This window comes from Pongo abelii, chromosome 20 (genome assembly GCF_028885655.2).
Source record: "Pongo abelii isolate AG06213 chromosome 20, NHGRI_mPonAbe1-v2.0_pri, whole genome shotgun sequence".
Lineage (NCBI taxonomy): Eukaryota > Metazoa > Chordata > Mammalia > Primates > Hominidae > Pongo > Pongo abelii.
Window position 1 is genome coordinate 51484767 of NC_072005.2, and position 22708 is coordinate 51507474.

The 22708-nt window shown below is 51.7% G+C and overlaps 1 protein-coding gene across 1 annotated transcript in view; it reads right to left on the minus strand.

The window, feature by feature from the left end:
- The window catches only part of ERCC1 (ERCC excision repair 1, endonuclease non-catalytic subunit), a 41375-nt gene extending 25588 nt beyond the window's left edge, over positions 1 to 15787 (minus strand). The window contains exons 1-2 of the mRNA XM_063719575.1: positions 15662 to 15787; positions 14183 to 14254 (exon numbers count right to left, since the gene is read on the minus strand). The gene's annotated coding sequence lies outside the window, so the exon portion shown is untranslated. The remainder of the gene's footprint in view (positions 1 to 14182; positions 14255 to 15661) is intronic.
- Positions 15788 to 22708: the final 6921 nt, after the last annotated feature.

Sequence of the window (22708 nt, forward strand, 5' to 3'; positions counted from 1 at the left end):
GACCTCAGGTGATCCACCTGCATCGGCCTCCCAAAGTGCTGCAATTACAGGCATGAGCCACGGTGCCTGGCCAAATTCTTGTATTTTTAGTAGAGATGGGGTTTCCCCATGTTGGCCAGGCTGGTCTCAGACTCCTGACCTCATGATCCACCCACCTTGGCCTCCCAAAGTGCTGGGATTACAGGCATGAGCCACTGTGCCAGGCCCGTTTTACAGCATTTACAAACACTTCCAGGACTATGCCGCACAGTAACATTGATTCTCACAACAGCCCTTCACACTACAACCCTCTGAGATGACTTATCTCACCATGCCCATTTTACAGAGGGACAAACTGAGGCACAGGGAAGGTAGACTCTTGTCCAAGGCCACATAGCAAGTAAACAACCAAACTAGGACTCCAACCAAACCTTGTGCTCTCAGTCTCAGCCTTAAAAGAAAACTCAATAAACATTCTGGGTTTTTTGTTTTTGTTTTGAGACCTTTATTCTGTTACCCAGGTTGGAGTGTAGTGTGGTGATCACAGCTCACTGCAGCCTCAAACTCCTAGGCTCAAGCAAACCTCCTACCTCAGCCTCACAAGTAGCTGGGACTATAGATGTGCATCACCACAGCTGGCTAATTTTTGTGTAGAGATGGGGTCTTGCTATGTTGCCCAGGCTGCTGATTTCAAACTGCTGGCCTCAAGGGATCCTCCTGCCTCAGACTCCCAAAGTGTTGGGACTACAGGTGTGAGCCTCCATGTTCAGTCCACATTGTGTATTTTTTTTTTTTTTTTTTTTAGATGGAGTCTTACTCTGTAGCCCAGGCTGGAGAGCAGTGGTGCAATCTTGGCTCACTGCAACCTCTGCCTCCCAGATTCAAGCGATTCTTTCAAGTCTCAGCCTCCCAAATAGCCGGGAGTGCAGACATGTACCACCACGCCCGGCTAATTTTTTTTGTATTTTTAGTAGAGACAGGGTTTCACCATGGTGGCCAGGTTGGTCTTGAACTCCTGACCTCAGGTGATCCGCCCATCTCATCCTCCCAAAGTGCTGAGATTACAGACATGAGCCACTGCGCCCAGCCTATTTTTTTTTTTTAACAGGAAAAATATCCTATAAATTTCCACAGTGACCCACAGAGCTTGGATGAAGAGCTGGAAGCCTGAGGTCTTGTTCAGGCTCCATCCTCTGAGCCTCAGTTTCCTTCCCTATGAGGAAGGGTTGGAAAAGATGTTCTCTAAAAGCCTCGGAAACTCTGCTGTTAGTGTGGAGGAGACAGAAGCCCAAACAGATTGCATTAGTTTCTTAATGGCTGCTATAACAAATTACCACCAATTCAGTGACTTAAGAGAAATTCGGCCGGGCGCCGTGGCTCATGCCTGTAATACCAGCACTTTGGGAGGCCAAGGCGGGCGGATCATGAGGTCAAGAGATCGAGACTATCCTGGCTAACATGGTGAAACCCTGTCTCTACTAAAAATACAAAAAATTAGCCGGGCGTGGTGGCAGGCGCCTGTAGACCCAGCTACTCGTGAGGCTGAGGCAGGAGAATGGCGTGAACCCAGGAGGCGGAGCTTGCAGTGAGCCGAGATCGCGCCACTGCACTCCAGCCTTGGCGACAGAGTGAGACTCCGTCTCAAACAAACAAACAAAAAAAGTTTTGTAGAGGTGAAGCGGGGCGGGGGGGAGGGGGTGGGGTCTTGCTCTGTTGCCTAAGCTGATCTCAAACTCCTGGCCTTGACATTGCAATCTGCCCACCTTGGCCTCCCAAAGGGCTGAGATTACCAGTGTGAGCCACCCTGGCCTAAACATTTAAAACGACATGTGTGACAGCCAGGCATGGTAGCCTGCACTTGTAATCCCAGCTCCTTGGAAAGCTGAGGCGGGAGGACCCCTTGAAACCAAGAGCTGGAGATCAGCCTGGGCAATACAGTGAGACTCCATATATAGTGGATTCCAATATAGTGAGACTTTAAAATATAAAATAAGGGCCGGGCATAGTGGCTCATGCCTGTAATCCCAGCACTTTGGGAGGCCAAGGTGGGTGAATCACCTGAGGTCAGGAGTTCGAGACCAGCCTGACCAACATGGTGAAACCCCATCTCCACTAAAAATACAAAATTAGCCAGGCATTGTGACACATGCCTGTAATCCCAGCTACTCGGGAGGCTGAGGGAGGAGAATCGCTTGAACCCAGAAGGCAGAGGTTGCAGTGAGCTGTGATCACGCCACTGCACTTCAGCCTGGGCGACAGGCGCGAGACTTCATCTCAAAAAAGAAAAAGAAAAAGAAAAAAATATATATATATAAAATAATTAAGTAAAAATAAAATCGTACATATGGATCCAGCAGACTTATATACCTCTGGTTATATTTCCAAAGGAATTGAGATCAGGATGTCGAAGGGATATCTGCACTCTCAAGTTCATTGCAGCACTGGTCACAATAGCCAAGATATGGAGTCAACCTAAGTGTCCATCAAGGGACATAATGGATAAAGAAAATGTTGCATATACACACGATGGAATACTATACAGCCTTGAAAAGGGAGGAAATTCTGCCATTCAAGACAACATGGATGAAACTGGAGGACATTATTCTAAGTGAAATAAACCAGGCACAGAAAGACAAACACCACATGATCCCACTTTTATATGGAATCTTAAAAAGTCGATCTCATAGAAACAGTACAAAGGTGGCTACTAGAGTCTAGGGAAGTGGGAGAGGGTTGGGAAAAGAGAAGATGTTGATCAAAGGGTGCAAAGTTTCAGCAAAACTGGAGAAATATATTTCAGTGATCTATTGCACAGCATGGTAACCACGGTTAATACTAATGTATTGTGTATTTCAAAGTTGCTAAAATAGAGTTTAAATTTTTTTAATTTGTGAATATTATTTTTTATTTTTTGTCAGTACACGTTCTCATCTGATTTTTTTTTTTTTTTTGAGACGGAGTCTCGCTCTGTTGCCCAGGCTGGAGTGCAGTGGCGCAATCTCAGCTCACTGGAACCTCTGCCTCCTGGGTTCAAGTGATTCTCCTGCCTCCGCCTCCCGAGTAGCTGGGACCACAGGCGTGTGACACCACGCCCAGCTACATTTTTTTTGTATTTTTGGTAGAGATGGGATTTCACCGTGTCAGCCAGGATGGTGTCGATCTCCTGACCTCGTGATCCACCCGCCTCCGTCTCCCAAAGTGCTGGGATTACACGCATGAGCCACTGTGCCCGGCCCCTCATCTGATTTTTTTTATTTTTATTATTGTGCTTTTTGTAGAGATGGCATCTCACTACGTTGCCCAGATTAGTCTCCAACTCCTGGGCTCAAGCCATCCTCCTGCCTCGGCCTCCCAAACTGCTGGATTTATAGGCGTGAGTCACTGCACCTGGCCCTGACATCTTGATTTCAATTTATTTGCAATATACACCCTGAAGTGGGATTGCTGGATCCATATGTGTAATTTTATTTTTTATGTGTTTGTTTATTTATTTATTTTAAGATAGTCTCACTCTGTCGCCCAGGCTGGAGTGCAGTGGCACAATCTCGGCTCACTGCAACCTTTGCCTCTCATGCTTGTGTGATCCTCCTACCTCAGCCTTCTGAGTAGCTGGGACTACAGGTGTGCACCATCACGCCCGGCTAATTATTTTTATTTATTATTATTATTTTTTTTTTGAGACAAGAGTTTTGTTCTTTTTGCCCAGGCGGGAGTGCAATGGCTGGATCTCGGCTCAGCGTGACCTCCGCCTCCCTGGGTCCAGCAATTCTCCTGCCTCAGCCTCCCAAGTAACTGGGATTACAGGCATGCGCCACCACGCTCGGCTAATTTTGTATTTTTAGTAGAGACGGGGTTTGTCCGTGTTGGTCAGGCTGGTCTCAAAATCCCGACCTCAAGTGATCCGCCCCACTTGGCCTCCCGAAGTGCTGGGATTACAGGTGTGAACCACCGTGCCCGGCCCGAAGTTATTCCTCTTATCTGACTGTAGTTTGGTATTTTTTAACCGGCATCTCTCCGTTCTTCCTCTCCCAACCCCATCTCTACTAAAAATACAAAATTAGCCAGCCGTTGTGGCGCATGCCTGTAATCTCAGCTACTCGGGAGGCTAAGGCAGGAGAATTTCTTGAACCCAGGAGGTGTAGGTTGTAGTGAGCTGAGATCGCACCACTGCACTCCTGACTGGGCGACAGAGGGAGACTCTGTCTCAAAAAACAAAAACAAACAAAAAAACAAATAGCGCCTCGTTTTCTGGGAGGCAGTGAATTCCCCATTTAGGAAGTGTCCAAGCTCAAGTTGAAATGATGGTACATTGCGATTCATGCTGCAAAAGGCCTCAACCCAGTTCCTCTCCGGACCTCAGTTTCCTCATTTATAAAATGGGTGCGGAAGATGAGGTCAGATTTAAAAACATAATAATAGTAGTTAATAATAATAGGCCGGGTGCAGTGGCTCAGGCCTTTAATCCCAGCACTTTGGGAGGCCGAGGTAGCAGGATCGCTTGAGCCCAGGAGTTCTAGACAATCCTGGGGCAATATAGCGAGATTCTATCTCAAAGAAATAATCATAATCATAATAAAAATAAATGAATAGATAAGCTGAGACGGACTCAGGCCCAGCTCATGCCTGCGATCCCTGCGGGGGCCACCAGGAGGCGCGGCGCCCCTGCCCAAAACTCCGCCGTCGGCTCTGAACCCCGGCGGACGCGTCCCGGCGCCCCTGGAAGATTCTGCGCCTTGCCGGCTCGCAGGCGCCCGGGAGCCTGGGAGGCGGGTGTGCACGCGAGGTGTCCAGGGCGCCCCCGATCCAGGCCCCCTCGCCGTGCCTCGGGGTGGGGGGACGGCTGTGACTCAGGCGCGCGCTCCTCCCCGGGGCCCTCGGTGGTCGCGAGGGGGCGCGCACGGCCTCGGGAACCCGCGCGGCGCCGCGTCCATTTTTACCCCAGCGCCGCTAAAAATAGTTGCCGCGCTCCGAGCCGAGCCCGAAATAGCGGCCCCCAGATAAGGCAGGACGACTCAGCGCTTCCGGGGAGCGGAAGGGGGAGCGCGCGGGGGGAGCGGTACTGGGCGCAGCCCGGCCGAGCAGGCGCCGCTGTCCCCAGCGCACCCCCACTCTGTCCTGGCGGTCACACTCGCCCCCAACTGCGACCTCCGCCCCGCCGTTAGCCTGGCTGCCTTCCTACGTCCCCCACATTGTATCCTCATCTCCTGCCCCCCATCCTCAGCTTCACCTCCATTCCTCATCATAATTCCCCCCCTACCCCCCCAGCGATGTCCCCCACTGGTACTCATCCCCATACCCCAGCCTGTCCTACTCCTGTCCCTATTTCCCCTCTCCACCCTCATCGCCAATCTCCTGTCGTCCTGAATCTGCCCCTTCCCACCTCTGTCCTCAAGGCCAACCTTTATGGGGGCAGGGCAGGGCGAGAGGATCACAGGGAGTCAGGAGACCTGCGGGCTGAGGGCTGAGGGCTGAGGGCTGGGGGTGAGGATCTGATTTCTTGGTTTGTTTCTACAGTGGGCAGGGGTAGGCTTAGATCTGGGGGTTGGAACATGGGACACTTCAGTCTGGCCCAGTCTTCAGAGCTGAGGCAAGGCATGGGCCAGCATCACGGCTCATTCTGTGACCAGGGTCCGGGCTCAGGCTGGGGAAGGATGACCGTCTTTGTCACCAAGTTTGATCACTGTGTCACCAGAGTTAGGGCTCAGCCTTGAGCCGTTTCTTTATTTACCCACCTCCACTAATATTTTTTTATTTCAGACAAAGTCTTGCTCTGTCGCCCAGACTGGAGTGCAGTGTTGCCCAGGCTGGAATGCAGTGCTGGGATCTTAGCTGACTGCAGCCTTGAACTCCTGAGTTCAAAAGATCCTCCCACCTCAGCCTTCCTAGCAGCTGGGACTACAGGCGTGCACCACCACACCTGGCTAATTTTTAATTTTTTTGTAGAGACAGAGTCTCCATGCCTTGCCCACCTTGTCCAGGCTGGTCTTTAGCTTCTGGCCTCAAGCGATCCTCTGGCCTCCTCCTAGGAAGGCACTGAAATGACAGGCATGAGCTACAGAGCCCGCCTCCACTAAGATTCTTTCGTCTCTTGCAAGTCAGTGATTGGACACAACAGCTCCAGGCCGTGGGAAGTCAGAACTCTGTTCCCTGGGCCTAGGTCTTCCCTTTGCACTTAGATCATCTAAGGGCCTCCCCATTTCCATATCCTGAGATTCTCAGTGCCCACTCCAAGAATCGGTGTCAGGCCTCAAGGACCTACACTGCACGTTCTGGGGGTTTAAAGGCAGCACACTGATTTCCCTGAGGGTGACAGAGGTCAGAATGAGTGACTAAGGTCTTGGGCTGGCCCTGACCCTGCAGTGGTCGGGGGAGATACCCAGTTGAGGCCCAGGTCTCCACCCAGGTAGCAGGGTGGATGGGGGAGGGGTCATCCCTGAGATGAAATGTGGGTGGAAGATACCTAGATAAGTTTCAGAGTCAGTCCAGAGATGGTAATTTTTAAGTAACTTCTAAAATTTTCGAGTAGCTGGGATTACAGGCGCCTGCTACCAAGCCTGGCTAATTTTTGTATTTTTTGTAGAGACGGGGTTTTACTATGTTGGCTAGGCTGGTCTCAAACTCCTGACCTCAAGTGATCCGCCCACCTCGGCCTCCAAAGTGCTGGGATTACAGGCATAAGCCCCTGCACCCAGCCTAATTTTTTTTTTTTTTTTTTTCTGAGACAGAGTCTTGCTCTGTCACCCAGGCTGGAGTGCAGGGGTGGGATTTCGGCTCACTGCAACCTCTGCCTCCCGGGTTCAAGTGATTCTCCTGCCTCAGCATCCCGAGTAGCTGGGGCTACAGGCCAGGTGCGTGCCACCACGCCCAGCTAATTTTTTGTATTTTTAGTAGAGACGGGTTTCACCGTGTTAGCCAGGATGGTCTCGATCTCCTGACCTCGTGATCCGCCTACCTTGGCCTCCCAAAGTGCTGGGATTACAGATGTGAGCCACTGCGCACAGCACTTTTTTTTTTTTTTTTTTTTTTTAAATGTTGAAAACTGTTTTGAGGCCAGATGCGGTGGCTCATGCCTGTAATCCCACCCAGCACTTTGGGAGGCCGAGGTGGGAGGATTGCTTGAGCCCAGGAGTTCAAGACCAGCCTCGACATTATAGTGAGATCTCATCTCTGGGAAAAAAAAAAAAATTTTTAATTAGCCAAGTGTGGTGGCATGCACTTGTGGTCCCACCTACTCAGGAGGCTGAGGTGGGTGGGAGGATCGGTTGAGCCCAGGAGGTGGAGGTTGCAGTGAACCGAGATGGCATCACTACACTCCAGCCTGGGCAACAGAGGCCCTGTCTCAAATAAAAAAAAAAAAAAAGTTTGGTAACTACAAAAGGATATACCTTGGAAAAGTAAATTTCCCTCCCACTCTGATCCCCACTTCTCAATATTAACTATTTTTTATGTATCTTGGCCAATAGGATTCACTGAGCTCTCACGATGTCCCTGGCCTATGCAAAGCCCATCACAGAAATGAACTGGCTGGAATCATTCAGCACTCAGTGAGTAGGCCAGACCCCATTGCTATGCACATTTTAGAGATGGGAAAACTGAGGCTTGGAGAGGTGCAAGGATGTGTCTTTTTGAGGGCCCGGTTCTGAAGGCTTTTCAAAGTTGAGGCAAGGAAGTGGATGAGATCAAAGCAGAAAGGTTCAGGCCAGGATACACATCCCAGGGAGGGTGACAGGAGTGGGGAGTCAAGGAAGGCTGCCTGGAAGAAGACGACTAAGGGTAGCCAGGAAGGCATCTTCCAGAACCTTCTGATAGAGGGCTTGGATGGAAGTAGATAACTCTGTTTGGGAGGCTGAGGAACCACCAGCAGCAGGGCGTGGCCCCTCCTCAGACCCACAGCACCCCAGAGGTATGTATAGGAGAAGAAGCAGGCTGCTTAATGACATCTCAGGGACACATCTCGGTGATAGCACAGCCGGCCTAGTTATGACGTCTGAGTGATTTGCCAACTGCCTTAAGACCAGCATCCCTAGTCATGCCCCGCGGGGGGGATGAGGATAAGAGGAAGTGACAGGCCATCGGGGGAGGAAGGGGAGATGCAGTCACACACAGACCGGGGACTCAGGAGCTGAGGGATGTGTGGTGCCCTCTGTACTAGGGAGGGGTCTCCCAGCTGCCTGGGTGTGAGGGTCCATCTTATTGATTTGTCTAGTGAAGGAGGCCAGGCTCCAAGGAGGTATGGCTGTAGTCAGTCACAGTCAGTTTGGGATGGGGTCCGCACAGGGGCTGTGAGGATCAGTCACTGCTGTGTCCCCATCACCTAAGGCAGTAACTGGGACACAGCCGGCGCTCCATACATCTTTACTGAATGAATGAATCGAATGAAAAGGGTCAGCACTGTCTGGGACTCAGTTTACCCTGTGGTCATTGGGCTGCTTCAACCAAGGGGATCGCTAAGAACACCCCTCCCCAACCTGGGTCCCAGATCCCAGATCTCCAGTGACTAAGAAAACGGGTTCGCGCCGTTGGTGGACTCCGCCCACTTGTGACGTCACGAGCCGCTCCCCCAGGATCCCGACCCAGGCCTCTTCCTTGGGATGGGGGCGGAGAGGAACCCAGGAGTCCAGACTCAGGCCCCTCCCCCGGGAGCAGGCGGGCCTGGCAGGGTTACACAACCCATCGTCGCGTCCCGAGGGAAGTCGCCGGATGTCCTGGCCGGGCCGGGGACAATGGGCGAGGAGCGCCCCTCCCGCAGGAACCTGGAAGTGGCAGGGGCTCCCCCTCTTCTGATTCACCCTTGTTTCCGGCCCGGTTTAGCTTCCTTCTCCCTGGGGATCCTGTCTCCTCCCAACTCTACCCTCCTGGGGCCCCGCAGTTCGGTTCTTTCTCCGAACCGGCAAACCTCTCTCCTCTACACCCCGCACCCCGTCCTTTCAGACCTCCCCAAAGCCCCCCGAAACTCTCTGCCCTCACACTCATCGCTTGTAATTCTCGAATCCCCTAAACTTTCAGTGTCCCCGGTCCTTCCTTCACTCATCCATACCGGGCCCCTCTTCCCACCCCCTCAACTACCCCCACTGTCCTGCCCACGCCCTCCCAATCCCCTCCCCGGGCTCCCCTAAGCTTTCCTCAATATCTCCCAGCCCTCCCCAGCCCCCGACTCACCCACTTCCCTCCAACTGACCCCAATACATTCTCTTGTCCTCCTAATCCCAGCCTCCCCCAGTTCCCTCCTGTCTCCTCGAACTGCCCCATGTTCCTACCTCATCTCCCCAAATCCTGTTCCCCACTTCCCCCCCTCCCCCAGACAGCCGCTTCGCCCCCCACCCCGGAGTCCCTCCCCTCCCCTAGGCGCAGGGCCGGCCCGCGCCCCTCCCGGGCGCGCTCCCACGCCCGGCGCGGGTTCTCAGGCCGCCCCCCCGCGGTGGCCCAGAGACCCAGTTTGCGGCGGCAAAACATTGGTCTCCGGGCAACAGGCCCCGCCCCGCCCCAGGGCCGCCAGATGAGGCTGGGCGGTCAGGAGGCCACCGGGCCGGGACGGAGCACCCAGGCCTGCGCGCCAAACCCTCGGCCTTGGCCCTCAGAGGCCTCAGGGCGCAGAAACTCGGAGACCGAGGCGCAGCAAAGAGGAGATACAGAGATCAGGGCCCCGGAGCAAGAAATTCGGAGACATGCGTGGAGGCCGAAGCAACAGGGAACTGTCGGGGCGCAGAGATATAAGGAAAGACCACGCGACAGATCGAACAAGGACGGGGCCCAGAAATAAGCACAGAAATAGTGCAGTTACACACGGGCAACACCGAGGCCGGCAGGGACGCCCCTGATGGCAGAATAATCCATCTTTAGTCCCCAGGACCTTTGCACTCAGTTCGAAGGACTTCCCCTCTCTGACTCTGTTTCTGTATTTGTAAAATGGGGACATTAATACGCAGCGCTTAGCAAATCGGGCTGTTCTGACGATTCAGTGAATTCGCAGACCCAGAGCTTGTAGCACAATTCCTCGCATGTACACTCATCATTCATTCATTCAACCGATTTTGTTGTTGTTGTTGTTGTTGTTGTCTGAGAGGAGTTTCGCTCTGTGGCCCAGGCTGGAATGCAGTGGTACCATCTGGGCTCACTGCAACCTCCGCCTCCCGAGTTCAAGCAATTCTCCTGCCTCAGCCTCCCAGGTAGCTAGGATTACAAGCCTATGCCACCACGCCCAGCTATTTCTTGTATTTTTAGTAGAGACAGGGTTTCACCATGTTGGCCAGGCTGGTCTGAACTCCTCACCTGAAGTGATCCACCCACCTTGGCCACCCAAAGTGCTGGGATTAGAGGTGTGAACCACTGCGCCTGCCCCAGTCAACAGGTATTTGTTGAGCATCTACTATATGCCAGGCACTGGTAAGGACTGTGAGAATGCAGTATTGAACAAGACAAAGCTCTCTGTCCTGGGAGCTTACTCTTTGGAAATTGGGAGGGGCATGACCAACAATAAATGAACAAATGAGCAAATTAAGCAAATTATATAGTACTTTGGAAAGTAGTAAGTGCTGGGAAAAGCAGAGACAGAGGGCTGGGGGTTGCTATTTTAAATGGGATGGTCAGGGAAGGCCTAAATGAGAAGGTGATGTTTGAGCAAAGACTAGAAGTTGGTTTGGGAGAAGCCATGCAGATATATGACCTAAGCAAGTGCAAAGGGTGTAAGGTGAAGACATGTCTGGTGTGTTGGAGGAACAGGGAGGCGGCTAGTGCGGGTGGACAGAGAGAACGTGGGGAGCGCACTGGAGCAGAAGAGGTCAGAGAGACTAAGGGCTGATACTGTAGGGCCTGATGGGCCAAGGAGAAGTCTTTTATAGAGTGGGTCAGGAGCTATGGGAGGGTTTTGAGCAAAAGAGAGATGTGAATTGTTTCTTATTTTTTAATTAATTAATTTATTTATTTTGAGACGGAGTTTCTTTCCTGCTGCCCAAGCTGGAGTGCAATGGCACAGTCTCGGCTCACTGCAACCTCCGCCACCTGGGTTCAAGTGATTCTCCTGCCTCAGCCTCCCAAGTAGCTAGGATTACAGGTGCGTGCCACCACGCCTGGCTAATTTTTTTTTTTTTTTTTTTTTTTTGCATTTTTATAGAGATGAGGTTTCACCCAACCCAATGTTGGCCAGGCTGGTCTCGAACTCCTGACCTCAGGTGATTTGCCCACCTCGGCCTCCCAAAGTGGTGGGATTATAGGCGTGAGCCACCGCGCCTGGCTTGTTTTTTATTTTAACAGGGTCCTTTGGGTTGTAGGTGGGGAATAGACTTTGGAGGACAAGTGTGGAGTCAGGGAGACCAGTCACTGTCATGGTCCAGTTGAGTCCAGTGGTGACTTGGACTAGGAGGTAGCAGGGATCAATTCTGGAGGCCTTTAACTTAGAGTGGCGAAATTTGCTGACAAGCACATTCATAGCAAGCCATCAGTAGATGGCAGCACTTACCATTATGTTAGGTGGTACTCACCACATCCCCATAAAAGTTAACATCCCTATTTTACAGATGTGCAAACTGAGGCCCAAAGAGGTCACCTAACTTGCCCAAGGTCTCACGGCTCAGTCTAGCTCCAAAGATGGTACCCCTCTATTGGGACAGCTATTCCCAAGCCCACACACCAGAACATAACACTCTCAGCACCTAGAGCTACATCTAAACCTGTACTCATCCATGTGGGCCCCAGGACTCCTGGAGCCATGTCCTCATCAGTCACACGGAGCCGGTGTAGAAAGTAGGAGCTGGGCCGGGAGAGGTGGCTCACAACTGTAATCCCAGAACTTTGGGAGGCCAAGGCGGGCAGATCATGAGGTCAGGAATTCGAGACCAGCCTGACCAACATGGTGAAACCTCATCTCTACTAAAAATACAAAAATTAGCTGAGCGCAGTGGCAGGCGCCTGTAATCTCAGCTACTCAGGAGGCTGAGGCAGGAGAATCATTTGAACCCGGGAGGTAGAGGTTGCAGTGAGCCAAGAACGCGCCATTGCACTCCAGCCTGGGTGACAGGGTGAGACTACGTCTAAAAAAAAAGAAAAGAAAGTAGGGGCCAGACAGGGAGAATGCTGGCCCAGGACACTTGCTTAGAGGCAGGTTGGCACAGGCACAGAGGGTCCACCGAGAACCTCCCAGCCCAGCATCTGGCTCCCACACCCAATCACAGCCTAGGCCTGGCACACCCCAGCACTACATGCAGCAACATGTTAAACACAGTCACGCATACACACTGAGATGTGGCCTTCTGCTCTGGGAATGGATTTTCAGGCAGTGTGCAGAAAACACAGATTTGCTTCTATCTTTTTTTTTTTTTTTTTAAGACAGAGATTTGCTCTTGTCATCCAGGCTGGAGTACAGTGGCGGGATCTAGGCTCACTGCAACCTCTCCCTTTCAGGTTCAAGCGATTCTCCTGCCTCAGCCTCCTGAGTAGCTGAAACTACAGGCACGCACCACCACACCCAGCTAATTTTGTATTTTTAGTAGAGACAGGGTTTCGCCATGTTGGTCAGGCTGGTCTTGAACTCCTGACCTCAGGTGGTCCACCTGCCTCCGCCTCCCAAAGTGATGGGATTACAGGCGTGAACCACTGTGCCAGGCCTCTATCTCTTTATGTCTCTGTATCTCTCTGTTTTCTTTTCTTGTCTCTATCTCTGGCCTTTGCCTCACTCTGACCCAGCTCTGTCTCTCTCATGCCTCCACACTCAGGATCCTCTAACTGCCGCAGAATGACTCTTGTCCCTGGCTGTGTGTTTCCATAGGACCTCACCTATTATGTACCATGAGAACCTGGCCTCCAGACAGGCATGTCCAGCCCCAGGTCAGCAATTCTGGCTGGTTGCTCAGAATCACCCGGGGAGTAACTCACATAGCATAATTCTCTGGGCTTCTTTCTCTGAGATTCTTTTTTTTTTTTTTTTTTTTTTTTGAGATAGTGTCTTGCTCTGTCACCCAGGCTGGAGTGCAGTGGCACAATCTCAGCTCACTGCAACCTCGGCCTCCCAGGTTCAAGCGATTCTCCTGCCTCAGTCTCTCAAGTAGCTGGGACTACAGGTGTGCACCACCAAGCCTGGCTAATTTTTGTATTTTTAGTAGAGACGGGGTTTCGCCATGCTGGCCAGGCTGGTCTCGAACTCCTAACCTCAGGTGATCCGCCCACCTCCGCCTCCCAAAGTGATGGGATTACAGGCTTAAGCCATCGTGCCCAGTCGTCTTTCTCTGAGATTCTGACCCACAGCTTGTGAGTGTGGAACTGGAGAAACCCACCTTTAAAATACTCCCCAGTGATTGGGACTCCTGCCTGCTTGTACTACTTACTGCATCTGATTTTACAGACAGGGAAGAGCCAAGGCCCAGAGAGCAGACAGCTCACCCCAACATCACACAGCAGTCAGCTGTGAGGGGCTTGGTGCTACTCAGATTTCTCCTAAGAATGGAAACAACTTGATAGAGAGTTAAGTAATAAAGGAAAATCACAAACAGAGACAGAGACCCAGAAAGGGACTCACAGGAATAAAAGCAGAAAGTGACAGAGATACATGGAGATGATGAGACAGAGACAGAGAGATCAGAGACATAGGGTTCAGAAAAAAAGCAGAGACAGGCTGGGCGCAGTTGCTCACACCGGTAATCCCAGCACTTTGAGAGGCTGAGGTGGGAGGATCTCTTGAGCCTAGGAGTTTGAGACCAGCCTGAACAACATAGTAAGACCCCATCTTTATTTTTTTTTTAAAAAGGTTTTATTAGTTTAAAAAAATGCAGAGAGAGATAAACACACATTAAGGATCAGAGACTGAGAAAGACAAAAAGCTATTTGGGGGCCTAGAGAGACCCCCCGCCCCTGCCCCAGGAGGGATGTATTTTCTTTTGAAGGAGACAATACTGTCTCCTAGGCCCTACTTCCTACAAACAGCCAGTGCCATGGTTGAGCAATCTCAGCCTTACCAAGCCAGGTCTCCTCCCCAGGCTTGATATGTAGGATGCACATTAAATACGTTTATATAACCTGCCCTCTGTGCAGAATCAAGGAGCTTTACATAACGTAGCCCCGTGAGTCATGCGGCAGACACGGGGCACTGACCTGACATGCCTAGTGAGAGGGGACCCCTCGCCCAGGACCTTTACCTGGAAGTGATTGTGAAGGATAAGGGATCATGCATTTCACTGAAGAGGAAGCAGAGGGTCAGAGAGGGCAAGGCACTTACTTGGGGTCACACAGCCAGGATTCAGCACGGCAAGGATTCCAACCACATCTGCTAGTGCCTTATCACGTGATCCTTTACAGAGTGGAGGAAACAATAATAAAAACACCTCTAGTAATACAACGACTGCTGTGTATTGAGTGCACCGGGCTGCAGTCAGTACTTTACAAACACCATCTTATGTATTCCAAAACCCAGTGAGGAGCTGGGCGCTGTGGCTCACGCCTGCAACCCCAGCACTTTGGGAGGCCGAGGCGGGAAGATCGGGTGAGCCCAGGAGGAGTTCGATACCAGCCTGGGCAACATAATGAGACCCCCCCGTCTCTAAAAACAAAAAATAATAAAAATTAAAAATTAAAAAATTAGCCAGTGCCTATAGTCCCAGCTACATGGTAGGCTGAGGCGGGAGGATTGCTTGAGCCCAGGAAGTGAGGCTGCAGTGAACTGTGATCATACCACTGCACTCTAGCCTAGGCAACAGAATGAGACCTTGTCTCAAAAAAACCCAACAAAATGGCCGGGCACGGTGGGTCACGCCTGTAATCCCAGCACTTTAGGAGGCCGAGGCGAGTGGATTACTGGAGGTCAGGAATTCAAGACCAGCCTGGCCAACGTGGTGAAACCTCGTCCCTACTAAAAATACAAAATTAGCCCAGCATGGTGGCGGGTGCCTGTAATCCCAGCTACTCAGGAGGCTGAGGCAGGAGAATCACTTGAACATGGGAGGCAAAGCTTGCAGTGAGCCAAGATCATGCCATTGCACTCCAGCCTGGGGAAAAAAGAGCAAAACTACTCCATCTCAAACAAAACAAAAAAAAGCCCAGCGAGTTAGGGACAGAATCCAGTTATTAAATAACATAATTAAACCTATTTTATACGGAGCACTTATTATTTACTAAGTGCTTTACCGGATTTCATGGTCACAATTCTAGGGGTGGGTGATGTTATCACCTCCATTTCGGGAAGGAAGGAGGCTCAGAGGAAGTCACAGGTCAAGGTTCCGGAGTGGGTAACTAAACCCAGGTCTTGCTAGCCCTGTATCTCTATCACCTACTCCCATGCCTACAGGTCCACAAGCATGCCTGCGCACACGTGCAATCAATATTGCACTAACATCTCCAAACACTCTAGTTGAAATACCCAGAGCTCTCGCCTTATATCTTTTCTCTTCCTCAGGAAGGCTAACCCAGCCTTCAATCCCCTAAACCTTCATGAGCCAGGGAAGGAACCCTCTTCTTTCCCTCTAACGCCTCAGTTCCGCCGCGCGGCCGGCCGAGGTCGGCGCTGTAAAATGCTCATGCTCCTTTAAGAGAATGAACAGTCCAGGCCGGGCGCAGTGGCTCACGCCTGTAATCCCAACAATTTGGAAGGCCTAGGCGGGTGGGTCAACAGAGGTCAGGAGTTCGAGACCAGACTGACCAACATGGCGAAACCCCATCTCTACTAAAAATACAAAAATTACTCGGTCGTGATGGTGCGCACCTGTAATCCCAACTACTGTGGCGGCTGAGGCAGGAGAATCGCTTGAACCCGGGAGGCAGAGGTTGCAGTGAGCCGAGATCGCGCCATTGCACTCCAGCCTGGGCCACAGAGCGAAAGCGAGACTCCGTCTCAAAAAAAAAAAAAAAAACAAACGAGAATGAACAGTCCGCCGGCGTTGCCCGGCAGCGCCGCGCCGGTTGCCGGGCAACGTCAACAAACGACGCGGCCGCCGTCTCCGTGCGCCCCCCCCACGCCCGCGCAGACGCGGTGACGCGATGGACTGTGGAACGCCGTCGCCTAGCAACGCGAGGGCTGTTTGTCCCGGGCTGGGTGGCGCGGCCGCACAGGGCGCAGCCAGGACCGGCCCGGGCGGACAGACCGGCCCGCCGGGAGCCCGAGGCGGGGGGTGGAGGGGATTGCGGTGATGGAAGCGGGGGAGAACCGGGTTCCCAAATTACCGGTTTCCCTTTAGACAGCCGCCGTCTGTTGTCGCCCGCTCCTCCTGTCTGCCCTGGGACTGCCTCCGCTCGGGTATCTGTCCGTCTGCGCCCCCTCCTCCCCGGCATGTCCGTCTATCCAGCGCCTCCCGCCCTGTGGCTGTCTCATATCCCCCCCAAACCATCACAACCAAAATAAGGACAAGCACACACTTCGCTGGCCTGCCGTTTCTGCCTTGGACTGCCGGATTTCCGGGTGCACTGTTGTGGTTGGGGTCCCCACCAGGGGAGACAGACAGACAAGGGGAGACAACCTGTTCACACTCAAGCCACAGCCCCAGAGCTCCCTCCCGTTCCTTTCCCCGCTCCCTTGGGGTTCTCTTGCCTGTCTTTCTCGAGCCTCTTTCAAGAGACAGGCAGCCCGCGGTCCTTCCATCCTGTGTCCGGGAAGCTGTCCACAGCTGGGAGGTTCTAACAACTCATCCCCAACACACGCTCCCAACACCCCCCCAATCCAGTAGCTTCATGTGACCAGGGCTGGGGCGAATCTCCGAGCAGAGAGAAGAAATTGAGTGTGTGACAGTGTGAATGGATGTGACTATAGGTTAGCAACAGTCGGTGACAATGTGCACATCTGGTATTTCCTGTGTGAGAGCAAAACTGCAGGACTCAGTGAGTGGTTTCTGCGGTTTGCACTTGTGTATCTGGGTGTATGGGAGTGTGTAGCCCTGCTGACTGTGTAGATGTGAATGTGTGTGCAGTTGGGAGTCTTGCGTCTGGTTATCTATGTGAAACAATGCCTGTATAAGTACCCATGGATGTGCACGGTTTTGCCTCTAGCCGTGCATTTCCGGTTCTGTGTGTGTGTGTGTTTCTGGTTTTCTCGTTTGTTTTTTAGAGGTGGGGTCTGGCTATGTTGCCCAGGCTGGTCTTAAACTCCTGGGCTCAAGCGATCCCGCCGTCTCAGCCTCCCGACTAGTGGGGACTACAGGCAAGCGCCACTACACTCGGCTAATTTTCTATTTTTTTTTGTAGAGACAGGATCTTGCTGTGTTGCCCAGGCTGGTCTCCAATTGCTGGCCCCAAGTGATCCTCCCACCTCGGCCTCCCACCACAGTGCTAGGATTATAGGCATGAGCCACCGTGCCTAGCCATGTGTGTTTCTGGATTTCTATGTGTAACCATGCAGGTACCAGCGTTTGCGTGCAGATTATTTTTCAGAGCTCCCTCCACAGCATTAATTGCAATGTCTAATTATATATTTGTTCCTTTGTTTACTGTCCATCCCCCCCACTGGACTGTGCACCCTGTGAGGGCAGGACCCAGGGCTGTTGTGGTCACTGCCAGGTCCCCAGCACCACCCTGCACAAAGAAGGTGCTCAGTAATTCCTTGTTGGGTAAATGAATCAATGACTCTTATGTCCATGTAGAGCACACACATCCATGTAACCCTGCAAGTGATTTCGTGGTACTGGGTCTTTTGTGTGTGTCTAGAAGCTGAGTGGGCCATAGCACAGGAGGGTCTTTGTAGCCATGTAGCTCTAATTTTTGGCACCCCCCCCCCCACAGTGCATGGCACATATCAGAGCCTCATGGCACATATCAGGGCCACGTGGAGTAGGAGGCCAGGTGCACTGGCTCACACCTGCAATCCCAGCACTTTGGGAGGCTAAGGCAGGAGGATCACTTGAGACCTGGAGTTCAAGACCAGCCTGGGCAAGGTGAGACCCTGTCTCTACACATAATACAAAAATTAGGCCAGGCTCAGTGGCTCATGCCTGTAATCCCAGCAATTTGGGAGGCCAAGGAGGGTGGATCACCTGAGGTCAGGAGTTCGAGACCAGCCTGGCCAACATGGTGAAACCCCATCTCTACTAAAAATTTTTTTTAAAAGCCAGGCATGGTGGTGGGTGCCTGTAATCCCAGCCACTCGGAAGGCTGAAGCTAAAGAATTGCTTAAACCCGGGAGGTGGAGGTTACAGTGATCCAAGATTGCGTCATTGCACTCCAGCCTGGGCAACAAGAGTGAAACTCCGTCTCAAACAACAACAAGAACAATAAAAACAAAACAAAAATTAGCCGGGCATGGTGGTGCACACCTGGAGTCGCAGCTACTTGGCAGGCTGTAGTGGGAGGATCATCAGAGACCAGGAGGTCAAGGCTGCAGTGAGCTGTGATTACACCACTGTACTCCAGCCTGTGCGACAGAGTGAGACTTTGTCTCAAAACAAAAAACAAAAACAAAAATTAAAAAAACCCCAAAAACTATGGATTTGAACTCTGTTGTCTTTTTTTTTTTTTTTTTTTGAGACAGAGTCTCACTCTGTCACCCAGGCTGGAGTTCAGATGTGTGATTCCGTCTCACTGCAACCTCTGCCTCCCAAATTCTCCTGCCTGCACCACGCCCAGCTAATTTTTGTGTATTTTTTAGCAGAGACGAGATTTCACCATGTTGGCCAGGCTGATCTCAAACTCCTGACCTCAAGTGATCCGCCTGCCTCAGCCTCCCAAAGTGCTGGGATTACAGGCGTGAGCCACCGCATCCGGCCAAACTGTGTGGCCTTCCTCGTACTAGCATTAGGACCTCTATGCACTCGGTTTCCTCACCTGTCAAATAGGGAGAATAACAGACCCAGTTTATGGGACTGTTGTGGGAGAGTAAATGAGTTCATATGGAAAGCATTTAGAAAATGCATGGCAGAAAACAAACATTTACAAAATACCTGTTTTGATTGTTGTCAGTATTATTACTTCCTCTGTGTGTGTCCTTGGATGTGCGTGTGCGTGTCTAGAATCTGGGTTGCAGATGCAGGCTTTAGCTCTGTAGTCCTGTGTTACTAGGTACACAAATGCCCTGAGTCTCACTTTCCTTCCTGTACCATGGGCATGTTCCAGACCTTCTCCAGGGCCAGTTGGGACATAATGAAGCTGCATCTGGAACACCCCAATGGCTACAAGGCCCAGCCATGGTCTGGTTTCAGGAAAGGTAAATGAAGGGTGAAGTTGGGACGGGATGGAATTGAGGTTCAAATTACTCCATGGGACTGGGAAAGTGGGAAGTGAAAGAGGGATGAAAGAGCACATTTGAAGCAGGCAGACTGAGGGTCAGACTCCAGAAAGGACTTCCTCCTAGGACTATTTTGGGGCTGGGAACTATAAGAAATGAGCTGTTTTGCTGGGCCTGGTGGCTTTCACCTGTAATCCCAGCACTTTGGGAGGCCGAGGCAGGTAGATCGCAAGGTCAAGAGATCAAGATCATCCTGGTCAACCTGGTGAAACCCCATCTCTACTAAAAATACAAAAATTAGCTGGGCGTGGTGGCGCATGCCTGTGGTCCCAGATACTCAGGAGGCAGAAGCAGGAGAATCACTTGAACTCGGAAGGCAGAGGTTACAGTGAGCCGAAATTGCACCACTGCACTCTAGCCTGGTGACAGAGCAAGACTCCCTCTCAAAAAAAAAAAAAAAAAGAAAGAAAGAAAGAAAGAAAAACATGAGCTGTTTGGAGAGCTGCCTGGAGGAAGAGAAACCAGCCTGAGTTTCACAGGCTAGTGGAATTTGGAGGGGGGCAATAATAGCAATAACAATAGGCCAGGCACGGTGGCTCACGCCTGTAATCCCAGCACTTTGAGAGGCTGAGAAGGGTGGATCACCTGAGGTGTGGAGTTCGAGACCAGCCTGGCCAACATGGCAAAACCCTGTCTCTACTAAAAATACAAAAAAAATTAACCAGGCTTGGTGGTGTGTGCCTGTAATTCCAGCTACTCGGGAGGTTGAGGCAGGAGAATAACTTGAACCCGGGAGGTGTAGGTTGCAGTGAACCGAGATCATGCCACTGCACTCCAGCCTGGGCGACAGAGTGAGACTTTGTGTCAAAAACAACAACAATAATAATAATAATAATAATAATAATAATGCACTAGGTGCAGATACTGATAAGGGCTTTGTGAGGAATTTTCTTTCTTTCTTTCTTTCTTTTTTGAGACAGAGTCTCACTCTCTTTCCCTGGCTGGAGTGCAGTGGCACGATCTCGGCTCACTGCAACCTCCTCCTCCCGGGTTCAAGCGATTCTCCTGCCTCAGCCTCCCAAGTGACTGGGATAACAGGTGCCCGCCACTATGCTCAGCTAATTTTTTTTTTTTTTTTTAGATAGGGTCTGGCTCTGGCTCTGTCACACAGGCTGGAGCGCAGTGGCGTGATGACAGCCCACTGCAGCCTTGACCTCCTGGGCTTAAGCGATCCTCTTGCCTCAGCCTCCTGAGTAGCTGGGGCTACAGGCTTATTTTTTTGTAGAGATGGGGTCTCACTATGTTGCCCAGGCTGGTCTCAAACTTCTGGGCTCAAGCAATCCTTCTGCCTTGGCTTCCCAAAGTGCTGGCTGAGTTTACAGGAGTGAGCCACCATGTCCGGCCATTTGAGGAAATTTTTATTTTTGTCTGTCTTGTTTCCTGCTCTGTCCCCAGCACCTAGAGTGTGTGACTGCGGTGTGTGTGTGTGTGTGTGTGTGTGTGTGTGTGTGTGTAGGTGTGCTGATTAAATATTTGAATGGCTGATTGAATGAATGAATGAATGTCATCCTACAACCACTTGTGAGTCCTGGTCTTAGGGGAAGGCTGGGCTGGGGCCCTGGCCTCTGGGATCCCTCTTGTGCCAGTCCCCCAGCCCTGCTGTTCCCACAGCTCTGTGCTGAAGAGGGCGTGGAGGGGGCCAGGGAAGGGAGTGTCAGGCAGCCAGCCGGCTGCCTGCCCTGGACAGCAGCCCAGAGTGTCTGCAGGAGGGAAAGGGTAGTTCAGGAACCTGAGTCACCCCGGGAGAAACCCCAGCCACATACCTGGCCGCTGACATCACCCGGCCAGGGCACCCCCGGCAGCCTAGACAAGCCGACTGAATCACAGGCGGATTTCAGCCACCCTGGGCACGTGGCCTGCTGTGACCGCCCGTAACACCCCCGAGTGGCCGTCTGGCTGCGGGGGTTGGGCCGGGCACATAGGGGTCAGTGAGGGGGCATGGGGCCTGAGTCAGGGACAGGGTGGCTACAGCCAGAGACCACCCAGCCGCAGGCGTCCACGTGGGGCAGGAAGGAGAACGTTTGGGAAGGAGAGCCTGTGGGGAGGCCCTGGCGGGTGAGGAGGAAGCACGTGTGGGTGTGACGGGGAGGCTGCGGCTTGTGGGCAGCGACTGGGTGACCCACAGGGGTGGGATGGGGTCTGAGTGTTTGCGCAGAGAATCACCAAATCGTAAGAGACTTTGGTCGTAAGAGTCAGTCAGGAGGACAATGGAATCACCAGTGTGCTTACACACACAGAGGCACACACGCACACTCAACACCCGGCCTGGGGAGGCCCTGACTCCACCCACCCCAGGCCAGCGGGGCCTCACTACCCATAAGCCTGCAAGTTCCCTAAGGGACTGAGGCCTAAGGGACAGTTTCCTCATCTGTTGAGTGGGGGTATTAACAATCATTATTAAGCCAGGCACAGTGATTCATGAGGCAGAGGTAGGCGGATCCCTTGGAGGCCAGAAGTTCAAGACCAGCCTGGACATCATAGCAAGACCCCTTCTCTACAAAGAAAAAATTTAAAAATTAGCTGGATGTGGTGGTGTGCACCTGTAGTCCCAGGTACTCAGGAGGCTGTGGCGGGAGGATTGCTGGAGTGTTGGAGTTTCAGACTGCAGTGAGCTATTGATTGCACCACTGTACTCCAGCCTAGACAACAGAACAAGATCCTATCGCAAAAAAAAAAAAAAAAAAAAAAAAAAAAAGAAAAATTACTATTACTGTAATAGCTACGCTTATGGGGAACATACATTCCTGCCAGGTGCTGTTCTAGGCATTCTACGTTTTTTTTTCTTTTAAATAATGGAGATGACATCTCACTATGTTGCCCAGGCTGGTCTTGAACTCCTGAGCTCAATCTATCCTCTAGCTTTTTTGGTGGCACAGCTGTAATCCCGACATTTTGGGAGGCCAAGGTGGGTGGATCGCTGGAGCCCAAGAGTTCGAGACCAGCCTGGGAAACATAGTGAGATCCCATCTCTACAAAAAAATCAAAAAATTAGCTGGGTATGGTGGCTCATGCCTGTAGTCCCAGCTACTCAGGATGCTGAGGTGGGAGGATCACTTGAGCCTGGGAGATGGAAGTTGCAGTGAGCTGAGATTGTGCCACTGCACTCCAGCCTGTGTGACAGAATAAGACCTTGTCTCAAAAAAAAAAAAAAAAACAGAAGAAGAAGAAAAAAAAGAGTCAACTGCATCTGTATGTGTGGCACTTGGTACATACACTGTAAGCTTTCTCAAGTGACTCTGTTATGATTCTTAGTACTAAGCATATTATTTTCTCATTTTTTGTTTGTTTCTTTTTTCTTTTTTTTTTTTTTTGTGATGGAGTCTCGCTCTGTTGCCCAGGCTGGAGTGCAGTGGTGCGATCTCGGCCCATTGCAACCTCCACCTCCCAGGTTCAAGCGATTCTCCTGTCTCAGCCTCCCAAGTAGCAGGGATTACAGGCCCCTACCACCACGCCCAGCTAATTTTTGTAGTTTTAGAAGAGATGGGGGTTTCACCATGTTGGTCAGGCTGGTCTCGAACTCCAGACCTTAGGTGATCCACCCGC